The 17,226-nt window shown below is 44.5% G+C and overlaps 1 protein-coding gene across 1 annotated transcript in view; it reads right to left on the bottom strand.

Annotated features, from left to right (window-relative positions):
* Window positions 1-17,226, bottom strand: part of NPFFR2 (neuropeptide FF receptor 2) — a 353,963-nt gene that overhangs the window by 100,988 nt on the left and 235,749 nt on the right. The gene's annotated exons all lie outside the window — the stretch shown is intronic.

A 17,226-nucleotide genomic window follows, 5' to 3' on the forward strand; every position in this document is an offset into this window, starting at 1 on the left:
TATAGGAAGCATGAGAATTTTAACTATATGAACTAAATTATCATATACAGAAGCAAATAGCTTTATCAGTAAGGTGCTTGTTTCCAGTGTAATAGGTTGTGGGTTCTAATCCTGGGTATGACACTTGCAAAATAATTGTCAGAGAAATAATCAGAATTGTGAGTTACTGAGCAGATCTATGTAGTGTGTGCTTGCACACTAAATAGATCTACCTAGTTGCAATGTTTGTGAACTGACAGTAATAACTAGTACCTTCATATAGTCAGTAAGGTGTCTGCCTTCAGCATACCTCCCAACTTTAGAAACCCATGAAGAGGCATGTGGCCTATGGGAAAGGGGGCATGGCTTCACGGGAGAGCCTGCGATCGTGAGCAATGCCGCTATATTTGTCACTGAGGGGGCATGCAGGGCAGCGATGACAAGAGCCTCCCAGCTGACCCCCCCCACCACCACGGGACACTGCAGCCCGCGGGTGGAACAGTCCCAAAAAAATGGGACTGTCCTGCGAAAATTGGGACAGTTGGGAGGTATGCTTCAGTGTAACAGGTCACGGGTTCTAATACTGGGTATGGCTGTTAAGAAATGTGTGTTTTAAAATAAATGACAATGAAATGTGTGTGTGTGTGTGTGTATATATATATATATATATATAGCAAGATGATGTTTGGAGCTGCACCACTATCAATTTTTTAGTGGACTGTTTTTGTTTGTGTTTTTTGTTTTCTTTGTGTGTATTCTTGTACTTTTTGGTTTGTGGCACTTGCACTTTGTCTCTCTCTTGAATACAGCATGGAGAGCGACATTGGGGATTTAACAGGCACTAAGAGATTTTTAGATAAAGATGTGACTAAGATCTTGTTTAACACCACAGATCAACTTGCTTTTGACATTGACACACCGTCTGAGATTAACAGTGACCTCTTAAAATTACGCAAGAGGTTAATTGAATTAGAGTTGCATGGGCTTACGCTCTCACAATATCATAAAGAAAAATTCATACCACGTGGTCTGAGAATTAGGAACCAGCCCACCATAGGACGTAACAATAAAGAGTTTTGCAGACAGTGGTGTCTGATACTTAATCAGTGCAGTTTTGATCTTATGGTATTAATTGTTCAACAGGTCAATAGTGAAATTGATAGTGTAAAAAAAGAAATTGCAGCTTGTGAAACACAGGGTCTTGAAACACTGAAAGCAGACAGCTCTACAGATTGGTTGACACAGTTGGATGATAATTTGGCCACTTTTAAAAGTGACCTTTTGGCTTTTAAGAAATCTAAATACAGAAAAGTAAAGGACGATTATAAGGAATCTAGGGTCTATCCGTGGGTACACTCCTCCTCCGGTCGACGACCTTGGAGGGTTGGATCAGGTTACAGGAGAAGGAACGATCCGCAATTCACCGACATTGAGTCGCACACCTCACAGAGCGACTCGGATCATTCCTCCTACAGTAAAAATTCAGCTGCTTTTTTAGACAAAAGAGCCAACACAAGGAGTCTAGTAAGGGGCAGCAAGAACATAAAAAACCCTGTAGGCGAGGGGGGAGGAGACATAAAAACCACAAACAAAAATCAGAAGGGAGGCAAGAAGTAACAGTGATTAATCTGTCAGCTTATTCACCCTCCGAATTAGAAATGACGGTCCTTTCTAAGGGTCTGTCTTTTGTACAGACATACCGACAGAATAAATTCGACTGTGAAATTGAATTATATAAATTTCAACGACAGTTGCGGTTAAAAAATTTATTTTCTGGTAAGGGTGAACGAACTGGACAACAATTGATTTTTAGGGGTAGGAGTACTTTTGATCCCCCACCCAGTAATGCCTCCATTGAGACCTTTATGAGATTAGTCCGTGATGAGACTCTGGCCTCAATACGTAAAGGACGTTTGCATTATTCCAATTTGTCTAGACAAGAATCCGAGGCCGTTAAAACCTTACGCGATAATCCTGAGATCATCATACGCCCCGCAGATAAGGGCGGGGCAATTGTAATGATGAATCGCCAGGATTATATTGACGAGATCCTACGGCAACTGTCTGACACACAATGCTACAAACCTCTTCCCAGCGATCCGACAGAAAGGTATAAGAGAGAAATTGATTCAATTATCTCTCTAGGCCTTATCAATGGTTGGATTGATGAACCTACCACCGATTTCTTAAGACAGGATTTTCCCAAAATCCCTTTAATATACACTTTGCCAAAAGTGCATAAATCTCTCTCCAAACCCCCGGGAAGGCCTATCATCTCCTCCCGTGGGTCTTTGGGTCAACCAATCTCCCAATTTATTGATTTCCATCTTCAACCAGTTGTACAGGCTACCCCGTACTATATCAGGGATACCACTGATTTTCTTTCTAAGTTGAATGCTGTTGGTCCGCTCCCAAGTGGTTGTATGCTGGTGACGCTGGATGTCACCAGCTTATACACCAACATTGGGCATGCCGAGGGTCTGTCTGCTGTTAAAGAATCCGTCTCCCTCAGTCCACAGTATGAGGGTCCCCCATTGGAATTCATTTTGTTATTGATGGAAGTTGTACTTCACAAAAATTATTTTTTGTTTAATAACTCGTTTTATTTACAACTGAAGGGCACTGCGATGGGGTCCAATATGGCCCCATCGTATGCCAACCTGTTCATGTATCAATATGAACAGAGATATATTATGGGTAATTCCATTTTTTCCAGGTATATTAGTTTTTACGTTCGTTACATTGATGACCTGTTTATGCTGTGGACTGGGGGTGAACGGAGGTTGCTTGATTTTCTTGATACACTCAACAGCATCTCGGGATCCATCAGATTCACCTGCACCCATGATACATCTGTGATCAATTTCCTTGATGTGACTGTACGAGTGCAGGATGGCTCCATAATTACAGAGATATACAGGAAGCCCACTGATAAGAACTCTCTCCTACTTGCATCGAGTTTTCACCCCATGGCATTGAAGAGGGGTTTACCCTATTCCCAACTGGTTCGTGTTGCCAGGATCACCTCTGATCGGAGGACACTACGTGAGGCACTCACCAGGATGGGTGACAATTTCATTAGTAGGGGTTACCAGAAGACTGAAGTATGCCAAGCTATTGACAAGTGCATGCAACTTTCACGTGAGGATCTACTACAACCTCGGGCAAAATCCGACTCTGAGCGACTGGTGTTTGCCAGTACATACTCGATTTCATCAAATGATGCCCGACAATCCATATGCAGACACTGGCATATACTACAAACAGATCCTGTGATGGGGCAATATTGTGAACAGCTGCCACTCTTCTGCTACCGACGAAGTCGTAATATGAAGGAACGCATAACCTTCTCGGACATTAGCCCACGTGTGGGCAGAGGAACTCAGTGGCTACAGCTTCAATCTGGCGCTTACCGATGCCACGGATGCGTTAACTGTAGCTTTATGTTAACTGGCAAGTTCTGCTATCATCCGTATAAGGGTACCAAATATACCCTGAAACACAGAATGACCTGCGAAACCAAGTATGTGACATATATGATTGCTTGCCCTTGCAAGAAGCTCTATATTGGTAAAACCATACGGATGCTCAAAGAGCAAATTGCCATGCATAGATCCTCGATTAAAAAAGCTTATCAGAAGGTTGATGGCAGCACACCTCCTGTTGCTAAGCATTTTGTCTCTGCTGGGCATAAACTGAGCGACTTCACCTATATGCCGATTGATCATGTACCCCCCTTAAGGAGGGGAGGGGACAGGCATAGATTGCTACTTCAGCAAGAATGTCGATGGATATATCAGATGGACTCCATGACGCCCCATGGGCTTAACGAAGAATTCTCTATGATACCCTTTCTGTAGGATGTAGTGACCTGATGGACACCATGATGCCCTATGGACTTTATGAATTTTTTCGTTGATAGTTTATTTAGGGTGCAGTGTTCTGATGGAATCCTCGATTTGCTGGTGGACACTATGATTGATGTGTCTACTACATTCATAATATTATGAAACCTACTGCTTTTTTCTTTGTGTATCTCTGTGTTTCTATATTTGTAGTTTCTACTCATTATCCCTTATGTCTAATGCAACGTTCTTCATTCTTTTTGGGTTATTATTGTTTTTCTTTTTTGTACATTAGTTACATAATAACATCTCTATGAGCATTCTATGTTATTTTTACACTATTTAACTTTGTTGACACAGTAGTGTCCTGTGTATATAATTGTTGTCCTTATGATATAATTACTGCTCATAATTATGTTACTTTTGCAGCCAACTTTGCACTTTATGGTGGATTTAGTGTTGTTGTATTCTAGTTATCGCCACCAGGACCATGGGGGACTGTTTTTTGTTGCCCGTGGACCTCTTACCAACTTGCACTGCACCGTCTGGGGATACTTCCGCCGTGTGACACGCAACCTGCGCTCCACGTGCCGGAACTTCCGGTCACGTGGTAACCGGCGTGCGTTCCACGGCTTGCGTCTCCGGGTGCATGGACAACGGTGGGATGGGCTCCACCGGGGCGACACTGGACTCCAGGTGTTGGTGGTGAGTACTATATTGTGAGCACATAAAAGAGGCTCACAATTGATGCAATAGTTGCACGGCACACAAGCACTTTTTTCACATGGCAGCTAGATCATATGCATGGTTATTCCCCTGAGGAAGGTTGTTCACCGAAAACGGCTGTTTGGGAAGTTACCAGTGATGAGTATATGCCTTTGTCTTTCATGCTGATGTCGATGTGATTACCCATGTTTGGAAACACGGCTTGGAGTAAAAACTATTTTGAAAATTACACAGAGTGCTGGTTCTGTCTCAACTCTCATCTTGAGTGTTTGGCATGTGACTTTATATATATATATATATATATTTATTTAGATATATAAAGGGGGAGGCACCAATACTTATCTTGCCTCCCGGGCAACTGGGATGAACTTACACCACTGCCAGTATGCAAGTTGCAAGTTGTATGTTTGGTCTGCTACTTTTATCATCATCAGTGTGAATCTCTACCAGCGTATACAGTACTTGGGGCAAAACATATGCCTGGAAACAGACATATTTGCTGATACTTTTCGGTGTGCTTGGGGAAAACTTTTTTATGTTCACATTTAGGCTTATTCTCAGGTCTACATAGCCAGGGCCGGGTTAACGGAGAGGCAACAGGGGCGGTCATCCCGAAACCCCCACACATTGAGGGCCCTCACACACAGCGGTTGCTGCAGCCAACAGAGATAATAGCGAAGGAGGTAGCCAGTGATGGATGGGAGAAGCAGCATATCCGGGGAGTCCTGGTGCTCTGCTGCTGCAATAGTCATGGCCAGAGTGACCTGCAAGCTGCTGCAGGGCACAAAACGGAGGAACAATAGGGATCCTGCAGCTGCTGAGGCAAGAAATGCTGCCAGCAGTGACTACATTTACTTTATACTGTATATAGTATGAATGGACATTGCACATGGGCCCCCTCCTCTCTTAATATGTTCCTGATAACAACATACATGAAAATAAATACCAGCGTGATCAGATTGCAGCCAACATAAGGTAGAAACACTAGGGTACATCTAGTTCAATTAATAAATACGAAGTACATCTTGTATAAACCTTAAAAGTCATCTTGATAAAGTGGTTGTTCATTTGTCTATTTGTATAAGTGATTGTTCAAGTCTATTTCACTGGCATTTCAAAGGGTTCTGGGTGTCTATCCATGGGGGCAGGACTGAGTGATAAAGGAGGGTGATAGCTCCCTGACAAACTGAAGAATAAACTAATTTCCTTTCAAAGGATGTAAGGTGTCTGAGCTTGGAGTTTCAAGTGTAAGAGTATGTGAAACCCTTTAATTGGAGGAACTGAAAGTGAATAGTTGTGGATAAATGGTATTTATTGCAAAAATCTGAAAAATAAGTAGCAAAATCAAAACTGAGTAACCCCAGCCACTACCCATTGTAAAGAAAATCTGTCAGTGAACCCCATAGGAAAAAGAGGGTGTCACCAGAGGAGACAAAGGAGAGGGTTGAGAGGTACTGTAAGGTCTTACAGCCCAACCAGTTTATACCACAAATCATGCATGAACCAGACAGTAGGGAAGGAGTAGGCTGAGGCTGGCCTATGTACAACATTTCTACCACGAACCAGAAAGTTCTCAATGGGGGTAATTCTGAGTTGATCGCAGCAAGGAACTTTGTTAGCAATTGGGAAAAACCATGGGGGTAATTCCAAGTTGATCGCAGCAGGATTTTTGATAGCAATTGGGCAAAACCATGTGCACTATAGGGGAAGCAGATATAATGTTCAGAAAGAGTTAGATTTGGGTGGGTTATTTTATTTCTGTGCAGGGTAAATACTGGCTGTTTTATTTTTACACTGCAATTTAGATTGCAGATTGAACACACCCCACCCAAATCTAACTCTTTCTGCACATGTTATATCTGCCCCCCCTGCAGTGCACATGGTTTTGCCCAATTGCTATCAAAAATCCTGCTGCGATCAACTTGGAATTACCCCCCATGTGCACTGCACGGGAGGCAAATATAACATGTGCAGAGAGAGTTAGATTTGGGTGGGTTATTTTGTTTCTGTGCAGGGTAAATACTGGCTGCTTTATTTTTACACTGAAATTTAGATTGCAGATTGAACACACCCCACCCAAATCTAACTCTCTCTGCACATGTTACATCTGCCTCCCCTTCAGTGCACATGGTTTTGCCCAACTGCTAACAAAGTTCCTGATGCGATCAACTCAGAATTACCCCCCATATCCACTCATTTCTTAACACCTGATACAACATGCCAGGAAAGAATTGGAGTTAGACAGCATGATAGTATTCGGTGAATAGGGGAATCCCAAGCCCCTGGAAGATGAAGACTTTGTAATACATCCATGATTGATCTGGGCATCTTCTAAAAAATGTTTTATTACAAAGCATCTGTAAGCAAGAGAGAAAAGACCCCAGGACTAACACAGGTAAGGTCGAAAATGATGATGATAATAATAATAATAATAATAATAAATGAGGGAGCACATAAATTTTCACAAGGTTCACCAGACCAAACCAGGAGATGAAAAGGGGGCTCCATTTAACTTGGTCCTGTTTAATAGAGGTCAAAAGTGCAAGGAAATTACATTTAAAGAGTTGATCATCATTTTTTGTAGAGATGAGCGGGTTCGGTTCCTCGGAATCCGAACCCCCCCGAACTTCAGCCTTTTTACACGGGTCCGAGGCAGACTCGGATCTTCCCGCCTTGCTCGGCTAACCCGAGCGCGCCCGAACGTCATCATCCCGCTGTCGGATTCTCGCGAGGCTCGTATTCTATCGCGAGACTCGGATTCTATATAAGGAGCCGCGCGTCGCCGCCATTTTCACACGTGCATTGAGATTGATAGGGAGAGGACGTGGCTGGCGTCCTCTCCGTTAGTAGATAGAGACACTTGAGTTGATTACTTAGTAATTTTGGGGAGCATTAGGAGTACTCAGAGTGCAGAGTTTTGCTGATAGTTAGTTACTAGTGACTGACCACTTTATTATTTAATATAATCCGTTCTCTGCCTGAAAAAAAACGATACACAGTCACATACCATATCTGTGCTCAGCCTCAGTGTGCTGCATGATAATATCATCTATGTATATCTGACTGTGCTGAGTGCTCACTGCTCACACAGCTCAATTGTGGGGGAGACTGGGGTGCAGTTATAGCAGGAGTACAGTGCACACTTTTGCTGCCAGTGTGACTGACCAGTGACCACCAGTATATTGTCTGCCTGAAAAAGTTAAACACTCCTATGGTGTTTTTTTTTTAATTCTATAAACGCATTCTGCTGACAGTGTCCAGCAGGTCCGTCATTCATTATATTATATAAATATTTACCTGCAGTAGTGTTATATATTTTTTGTTCATCTCTATCATCTTTATCATCTCTATATTAGCAGGCGCAGTACGGTAGTCCACGGCTGTGGCTACCTCTGTGTCGTCAGTGCTCGTCCATAATTGTATACCTACCTGTGGTGGGGTTTTTTTTTCTATCTTCTTCATACTAGTAGTTTAGGAGTCTGCTGACAGTGTCCAGCAGGTCCGTCATTATATTATATATACCTGCAGTAGTGATATATATATATTTTTTATATCATTATCATCTCTATACTAGCAGACGCAGTACGGTAGTCCATGGCTGTGGCTACCTCTGTGTCGTCAGTGCTCGTCCATAATTGTATACCTACCTGTGGTGGGGTTTTTTTTTCTATCTTCTTCATACTAGTATTTTAGGAGTCTGCTGACAGTGTCCAGCAGGTCCGTCATTATATTATATATACCTGCAGTAGTGATATATATATATTTTTTATATCATTATCATCTCTATACTAGCAGACGCAGTACGGTAGTCCACGGCTGTGGCTACCTCTGTGTCGTCAGTGCTCGTCCTTAATTGTATACCTACCTGTGGTGGGGTTTTTTTTTCTATCTTCTTCATACTAGTAGTTTAGGAGTCTGCTGACAGTGTCCAGCAGGTCCGTCATTATATTATATATACCTGCAGTAGTGATATATATTTTTTTAATATCATTATCATCTCTATACTAGCAGATGCAGTACGGTAGTCCACGGCTGTGGCTACCTCTGTGTCGTCAGTGCTCGTCCATAATTGTATACCTACCTGTGGTGGGGTTTTTTTTTCTATCTTTTTCATACTAGTAGTTTAGGAGTCTGCTGACAGTGTCCAGCAGGTCCGTCATTATATTATATATACCTGCAGTAGTGATATATATATATATTTTATATCATTATCATCTCTATACTAGCAGACGCAGTACGGTAGTCCACGGCTGTGGCTACCTCTGTGTCGTCAGTGCTCGTCCATAATTGTATACCTACCTGTGGTGGTTTTTTTTTTTCTATCTTCTTCATACTAGTAGTTTAGGAGTCTGCTGACAGTGTCCAGCAGGTCCGTCATTATATTATATATACCTGCAGTAGTGATATATATATATTTTTTATATCATTATCATCTCTATACTAGCAGACGCAGTACGGTAGTCCACGGCTGTGGCTACCTCTGTGTCGTCAGTGCTCGTCCATAATTGTATACCTACCTGTGGTGGGTTTTTTTTTTCTATCTTCTTCATACTAGTAGTTTAGGAGTCTGCTGACAGTGTCCAGCAGGTCTGTCATTATATTATATATACCTGCAGTAGTGATATATATATATTTTTTATATCATTATCATCTCTATACTAGCAGACGCAGTACGGTAGTCCACGGCTGTGGCTACCTCTGTGTCGTCAGTGCTCGTCCATAATTGTATACCTACCTGTGGTGGGTTTTTTTTTTCTATCTTCTTCATACTAGTAGTTTAGGAGTCTGCTGACAGTGTCCAGCAGGTCCGTCATTATATTATATATACCTGCAGTAGTGATATATATATATTTTTTATATCATTATCATCTCTATACTAGCAGACGCAGTACGGAAGTCCACGGCTGTGGCTACCTCTGTGTCGTCAGTGCTCGTCCATAATTGTATACCTACCTGTGGTGGGGTTTTTTTTTCTATCTTCTTCATACTAGTAGTTTAGGAGTCTGCTGACAGTGTCCAGCTGGTCCGTCATTATATTATATATACCTGCAGTAGTGATATATATATATTTTTTATATCATTATCATCTCTATACTAGCAGACGCAGTACGGTAGTCCACGGCTGTAGCTACCTCTGTGTCGTCAGTCACTCGTCATCCATAAGTATACTAGTATCCATCCATCTCCATTGTTTACCTGAGGTGCCTTTTAGTTGTGCCTATTAAAATATGGAGAACAAAAATGTTGAGGTTCCAAAAATAGGGAAAGATCAAGATCCACTTCCACCTCGTGCTGAAGCTGCTGCCACTAGTCATGGCCGAGACGATGAAATTCCATCAACGTCGTCTGCCAAGGCCGATGCCCAATGTCATAGTACAGAGCATTTAAAATCCAAAACACAAAATATCAGTAAAAAAAGGACTCAAAAATCTAAAATAAAATCGTCGGAGGAGAAGCGTAAACTTGCCAATATGCCATTTACCACACGGAGTGGCAAGGAACGGCTGAGGGCCTGGCCTATGTTCATGGCTAGTGGTTCAGCTTCACATGAGGATGGAAGCACTCAGCCTCTCGCTAGAAAAATGAAAAGACTTAAGCTGGCAAAAGCACAGCAAAGAACTGTGCGTTCTTCGAAATCACAAATCCACAAGGAGAGTCCAATTGTGTCGGTTGCGATGCCTGACCTTCCCAACACTGGACGTGAAGAGCATGCGCCTTCCACCATTTGCACGCCCCCTGCAAGTGCTGGAAGGAGCACCCGCAGTCCAGTTCCTGATAGTCAGATTGAAGATGTCAGTGTTGAAGTACACCAGGATGAGGAGGATATGGGTGTTGCTGGCGCTGGGGAGGAAATTGACAAGGAGGATTCTGATGGTGAGGTGGTTTGTTTAAGTCAGGCACCCGGGGAGACACCTGTTGTCCGTGGGAGGAATATGGCCATTGACATGCTTGGTGAAAATACCAAAAAAATCAGCTCTTCGGTGTGGAAGTATTTCAACAGAAATGCGGACAACAGGTGTCAAGCCGTGTGTTGCCTTTGTCGAGCTGTAATAAGTAGGGGTAAGGACGTTAACCACCTCAGAACATCCTCCCTTATACGTCACCTGCAGCGCATTCATCATAAGTCAGTGACAAGTTCAAAAACTTTGGGCGACAGCGGAAGCAGTCCACTGACCAGTAAATCCCTTCCTCTTGTAACCAAGCTCACGCAAACCACCCCACCAACTCCCTCAGTGTCAATTTCCTCCTTCCCCAGGAATGCCAATAGTCCTGCAGGCCATGTCACTGGCAATTCTGACGAGTCCTCTCCTGCCTGGGATTCCTCCGATGCATCCTTGTGTGTAACGCCTACTGCTGCTGGCGCTGCTGTTGTTGCTGCTGGGAGTCGATGGTCATCCCAGAGGGGAAGTCGTAAGACCACTTTTACTACTTCCACCAAGCAATTGACTGTCCAACAGTCCTTTGCGAGGAAGATGAAATATCACAGCAGTCATCCTGCTGCAAAGCGGATAACTGAGGCCTTGGCATCCTGGGCGGTGAGAAACGTGGTTCCGGTATCCATCATTACTGCAGAGCCAACTATAGACTTGATTGAGGTACTGTGTCCCCGGTACCAAATACCATCTAGGTTCCATTTCTCTAGGCAGGCGATACCGAAAATGTACACAGACCTCAGAAAAAGACTCACCAGTGTCCTAAAAAATGCAGTTGTACCCAATGTCCACTTAACCACGGACATGTGGACAAGTGGAGCAGGGCAGACTCAGGACTATATGACTGTGACAGCCCACTGGGTAGATGTATTGACTCCCGCCGCAAGAACAGCAGCGGCGGCACCAGTAGCAGCATCTCGCAAACGCCAACTCTTTCCTAGGCAGGCTACGCTTTGTATCACCGCTTTCCAGAATACGCACACAGCTAAAAACCTCTTACGGCAACTGAGGAAGATCATCGCAGAATGGCTTACCCCAATTGGACTCTCCTGTGGATTTGTGGCATCGGACAATGCCAGCAATATTGTGTGTGCATTAAATATGGGCAAATTCCAGCACGTCCCATGTTTTGCACATACCTTGAATTTGGTGGTGCAGAATTATTTAAAAAACGAGAGGGGCGTGCAAGAGATGCTGTCGGTGGCCAGAAGAATTGCGGGACACTTTCGGCGTACAGGCACCACGTACAGAAGACTGGAGCAACACCAAAAACGCCTGAACCCGCCCTGCCATTATCTGAAGCAAGAAGTGGTAACGAGGTGGAATTCAACCCTCTATATGCTTCAGAGGTTGGAGGAGCAGCAAAAGGCCATTCAAGCCTATACAACTGACCACGATATAGGAGGTGGAATGCACCTGTCTCAAGCGCAGTGGAGAATGATTTCAACGTTGTGCAAGGTTCTGCAACCTTTTGAACTTGCCACACGTGAAGTCAGTTCAGACACTGCCAGCCTGAGTCAGGTCATTCCCCTCATCAGGCTTTTGCAGAAGAAGCTGGAGACATTGAAGGAGGAGCTAACACTGATCGATTCCGCTAGGCATGTGGGACTTGTGGATGGAGCCCTTAATTCGCTTAACAAGGATTCACGGGTGGTCAATCTGTTGAAATCAGAGCACTACATTTTGGCCACCGTGCTCGATCCTAGATTTAAAACCTACGTTGTATCTCTCTTTCCGGCAGACACAAGTCTGCAGGGGTTCAAAGAACTGCTGGTGAGAAAATTGTCAAGTCAAGCGGAACGCGACCTGTCAACATCTCCTCTTTCACATTCTCCCGCAACTGGGGGTGCGAGGAAAAGGCTCAGAATTCCGAGCCCACCCGCTGGCGGTGATGCAGGGCAGTCTGGAGCGACTGCTGATGCTGACATCTGGTCCGGACTGAAGGACCTGACAACAATTACGGACATGTCGTCTACTGGCACTGCATATGATTCTCTCTCCATTGAAAGAATGGTGGAGGATTATATGAGTGACCGCATCCAAGTAGGCACGTCAGACAGTCCGTACGTATACTGGCAGGAAAAAGAGGCAATTTGGAGGCCCTTGCACAAACTGGCTTTATTCTACCTAAGTTGCCCTCCCACAAGTGTTTACTCAGAAAGAGTGTTTAGTGCCGCCGCTCACCTTGTCAGCAATCGGCGTACGAGGTTACTTCCAGAAAATGTGGAGAAGATGATGTTCATTAAAATTAATTATAATCAATTCCTCCATGGAGACATTCACCAGCAGCAATTGCCTCCACAAAGTACACAGGGAGCTGTGATGGTGGATTCCAGTGGGGACGAATTGATAATCTGTGAGGAGGGGGATGTACACGGTGATGAATCGGAGGATGATGATGAGGTGGACATCTTGCCTCTGTAGAGCCAGTTTGTGCAAGGAGAGATTAATTGCTTCTTTTTTGGTGGGGGTCCAAACCAACCCGTCATTTCAGTCACAGTCGTGTGGCAGACCCTGTCACTGAAATGATGGGTTGGTTAAAGTGTGCATGTCCTGTTTATACAACATAAGGGTGGGTGGGAGGGCCCAAGGACAATTCCATCTTGCACCTCTATTTTCTTTCATTTTTCTTTGCGTCATGTGCTGTTTGGGGAGTGTTTTTTGGAAGGGCCATCCTGCGTGACACTGCAGTGCCACTCCTAGATGGGCCAGGTGTTTGTGTCGGCCACTAGGGTCGCTTATCTTAGTCACACAGCTACCTCATTGCGCCTCTTTTTTTTTCTTCTTTGCGTCATGTGCTGTTTGGGGAGTATTTTTTGGAAGGGCCATCCTGCGTGACACTGCAGTGCCACTCCTAGATGGGCCAGGTGTTTGTGTCGGCCACTAGGGTCACTTATCTTAGTCACACAGCTACCTCATTGCGCCTCTTTTTTTTCTTCTTTGCGTCATGTGCTGTTTGGGGAGTATTTTTTGGAAGGGCCATCCGGCCTGACACTGCAGTGCCACTCCTAGATGGGCCAGGTGTTTGTGTCGGCCACTAGGGTCGCTTAGCTTACTCACACAGCTACCTCATTGCGCCTCTTTTTTTCTTTGCGTCATGTGCTGTTTGGGGAGGTTTTTTTGGAAGGGCCATCCTGCGTGACACTGCAGTGCCACTCCTAGATGGGCCAGGTGTTTGTGTCGGCCAATAGGGTCGCTGAGCTTAGTCACACAGCTACCTCATTGCGCCTCTTTTTTTCTTTGCGTCATGTGCTGTTTGGGGAGTGTTTTTTGGAAGGGCCATCCTGCGTGACACTGCAGTACCACTCCTAGATGGGCCAGGTGTTTGTGTCGGCCACTTGGGTCGCTGAGCTTAGTCATCCAGCGACCTCGGTGCAAATTTTAGGACTAAAAATAATATTGTGAGGTGTGAGGTATTCAGAATAGACTGAAAATGAGTGGAAATTATGGTTATTGAGGTTAATAATACTTTGGGATCAAAATGACCCCCAAATTCTATGATTTAAGCTGTTTTTTTAGGGTTTTTTGAAAAAAACACCCGAATCCAAAACACACCCGAATCCGACAAAAAAAATTCGGTGAGGTTTTGCCAAAACGCGTTCGAACCCAAAACACGGCCACGGAACCGAACCCAAAACCAAAACACAAAACCCGAAAAATTTCCGGTGCACATCTCTAATTTTTTGTGAGAGTTCTTAGAGGAAATAAAGCTCAAATACTGTATAATGCAATTGAGCTATGTCACCTGTCACTACTAGGTTTAAATAATCTGTAATCTGTCTGCCAGTTTCACATGGAGTTTTACAAACTGAATTTGAAAACAATCTATTTATTTAGCAGTTTGTACTTTAGTAAATCTGATGGTTTATTACGCTATACTATACATAGTCAACTGTATCAGGGCACAGTTTTGAAAAACAGCTTCAAGAAATTTTATGCAGATTGACAGTAGTGATGTGCACCGGACATTTTTCGGGTTTTGTGTTTTGGTTTTGGATTCGGTTCCGCGGCCGTGTTTTGGATTCGGACGCGTTTTGGCAAAACCTCCCTGAAATTTTTTTGTCGGATTCGGGTGTGTTTTGGATTCGGGTGTTTTTTTACAAAAAACCCTTAAAAACAGCTTAAATCATAGAATTTGAGGGTCATTTTGATCCCATAGTATTATTAACCTCAATAACCATGATTTCCACTCATTTCCAGTCTATTCTGAACGCCTCACACCTCACAATATTATTTTTAGTCCTAAAATTTGCACCGAGGTCGCTGGATGACTAAGCTAAGCGACCCAAGTGGCCGACACAAACACCTGGCCCATTTAGGAGTGGCACTGCAGTGTCAGACAGGATGGCCGATTTAAAAAATAGTTCCCAAACAGCACATGATGCAAAGAAAAAAAGAGGTGCACCAAGGTCGCTGGATGGCTAAGCTAAGCGACCCAAGTGGCCGACACAAACACCTGGCCCATCTAGGAGTGGCACTGCAGTGTCAGACAGGATGGCACTTCAAAAAATAATCCCCAAACAGCACATGATGCAAAGAAAAAAAGAGGTGCACCAAGGTCGCTGGATGGCTAAGCTTAGCGACCCAAGTGGCCGACACAAACACCTGGCCCATCTAGGAGTGGCACTGCAGTGTCAGACAGGATGGCAGATTAAAAAAATAGTCCCCAAACAGCACATGATGCAAAGAAAAAAAGAGGCGCAATGAGGTAGCTGTGTGACTAAGCTAAGCGACCCAAGTGGCCGACACAAACACCTGGCCCATCTAGGAGTGGCACTGCAGTGTCAGACAGGATGGCACTTCAAAAAATAGTCCCCAAACAGCACATGATGCAAAGAAAAATGAAAGAAAAAAGAGGTGCAAGATGGAATTGTCCTTGGGCCCTCCCACCCACCCTTATCTTGTATAAACAGGACATGCACACTTTAACAAACCCATAATTTCAGTGACAGGGTCTGCCACACGACTGTGACTGAAATGACTGGTTGGTTTGGGCCCCCACCAAAAAAGAAGCAATCAATCTCTCCTTGCACAAATTGGCTCTACAGAGGCAAGATGTCCACCTCCTCCTCATCGTCCGATTCCTCACCCCTTTCACTGTGTACATCCCCCTCCTCACAGATTATTAATTCGTCCCCACTGGAATCCACCATCTCATGTCCCTGTGTACTTTCAGGAGGCAATTGCTGGTGAATGTCTCCACGGAGGAATTTATTATAAATCATTTTGATGAACATCATCTTCTCCACATTTCTGGAAGTAACCTCGTACACCGATTGCTGACAAGGTGAGCAGCTACACTAAACACTCTTTCGGAGTATACACTGGAGGGGGGGCAACTTAGGTAAAATAAAGCCAGTTTGTGCAAGTGCCTCCAAATTGCCTCTTTTTCCTGCCAGTATACATACGGACTGTCTGACGTGCCTACTTGGATGCGGACACTCATATAATCCTCCACCATTCTTTCAATGGTGACAGAATCATATTCAGTGACAGTAGACGACATGTCAGTAATCGTTGGCAGGTCCTTCAGTCCGGACCAGATGTCAGCACTCGCTCCAGACTGCCCTGCATCACCACCAGCGTGTGGGCTCTGAATTCTTAGCCTTTTCCTCGCAGCCCCAGTTGCGGGAGAATGTGAAAGAGGAGCTGTTGACGGATCACGTTCCGCTTGACTTGACAATTTTCTCACCAGCAGGTCTTTGAACCTCTGCAGACTTGTGTCTGCCGGAAAGAGAGATCCAACGTGGGTTTTAAATCTAGGATCGAGCACGGTGGCCAAAATGTAGTGCTCTGATTTCAACAGATTGACCACCCGTGAATCCTGGTTAAGCGAATTAAGGGCTCCATCCACAAGTCCCACATTCCTAGCGGAATCACTCTGTTTTAGCTCCTCCTTCAATCTCTCCAGCTTCTTCTGCAAACGCCTGATGAGGGGAATGACCTGACTCAGGCTGGCAGTGTCTGAACTGACTTCACGTGTGGCAAGTTCAAAGGGTTGCAGAACGTTGCACAACATTGAAATCATTCTCCACTGCGCTTGAGTCAGGTGCATTCCCCCTCCTTTGCCTATATCGTAGGTAGCTGTATAGGCTTGAATGGCCTTTTGCTGCTCCTCCATCCTCTGAAGCATATAGAGGGTTGAATTCCACCTCGTTACCACCTCTTGCTTCAGATGATGGCAGGGCAGGTTCAGAATGTTTGGTGGTGCTCCAGTATTCGGCACGCGGTGGCTGAATGCCGAAAGTGGCCCGCAATTCTTCGGGCCACCGACAGCATCTCTTGCATGCCCCTGTCGTTTTTTAAATAATTCTGCACCACCAAATTCAATGTATGTGCAAAACATGGGACGTGCTGGAATTTGCCGAGATGTAATGCACGCACAATATTGGTGGGGTTGTCCGATGTCACAAATCCCCAGGAGAGTCCAATTGGGGTAAGCCATTTTGCGGTGATGTTCCTCGGTTTCCGTAAGAGGTTGTCAGCTGCGTGCCTCTTATGGAAAGCGGTGATACAAAGCGTAGCCTGCCTAGGAACGAGTTGGCGTTTGCGAGATGCTGCTACTGGTGCCGCCGCTGCTGTTCTTGCAGCGGGAGGCAATACATCTACCCAGTAGGCTGTCACAGTCATATAGATTTTTGGGTCATTTTACTGAACTTTATTTTTTGGGATTTAACATGCTCTCTACTATGACATTGGGCATTGGCCTTGGCAGACGACGTTGATGGCATTTCATCGTCTCG

Source organism: Pseudophryne corroboree, chromosome 1 (genome assembly GCF_028390025.1).
Source record: "Pseudophryne corroboree isolate aPseCor3 chromosome 1, aPseCor3.hap2, whole genome shotgun sequence".
NCBI lineage: Eukaryota > Metazoa > Chordata > Amphibia > Anura > Myobatrachidae > Pseudophryne > Pseudophryne corroboree.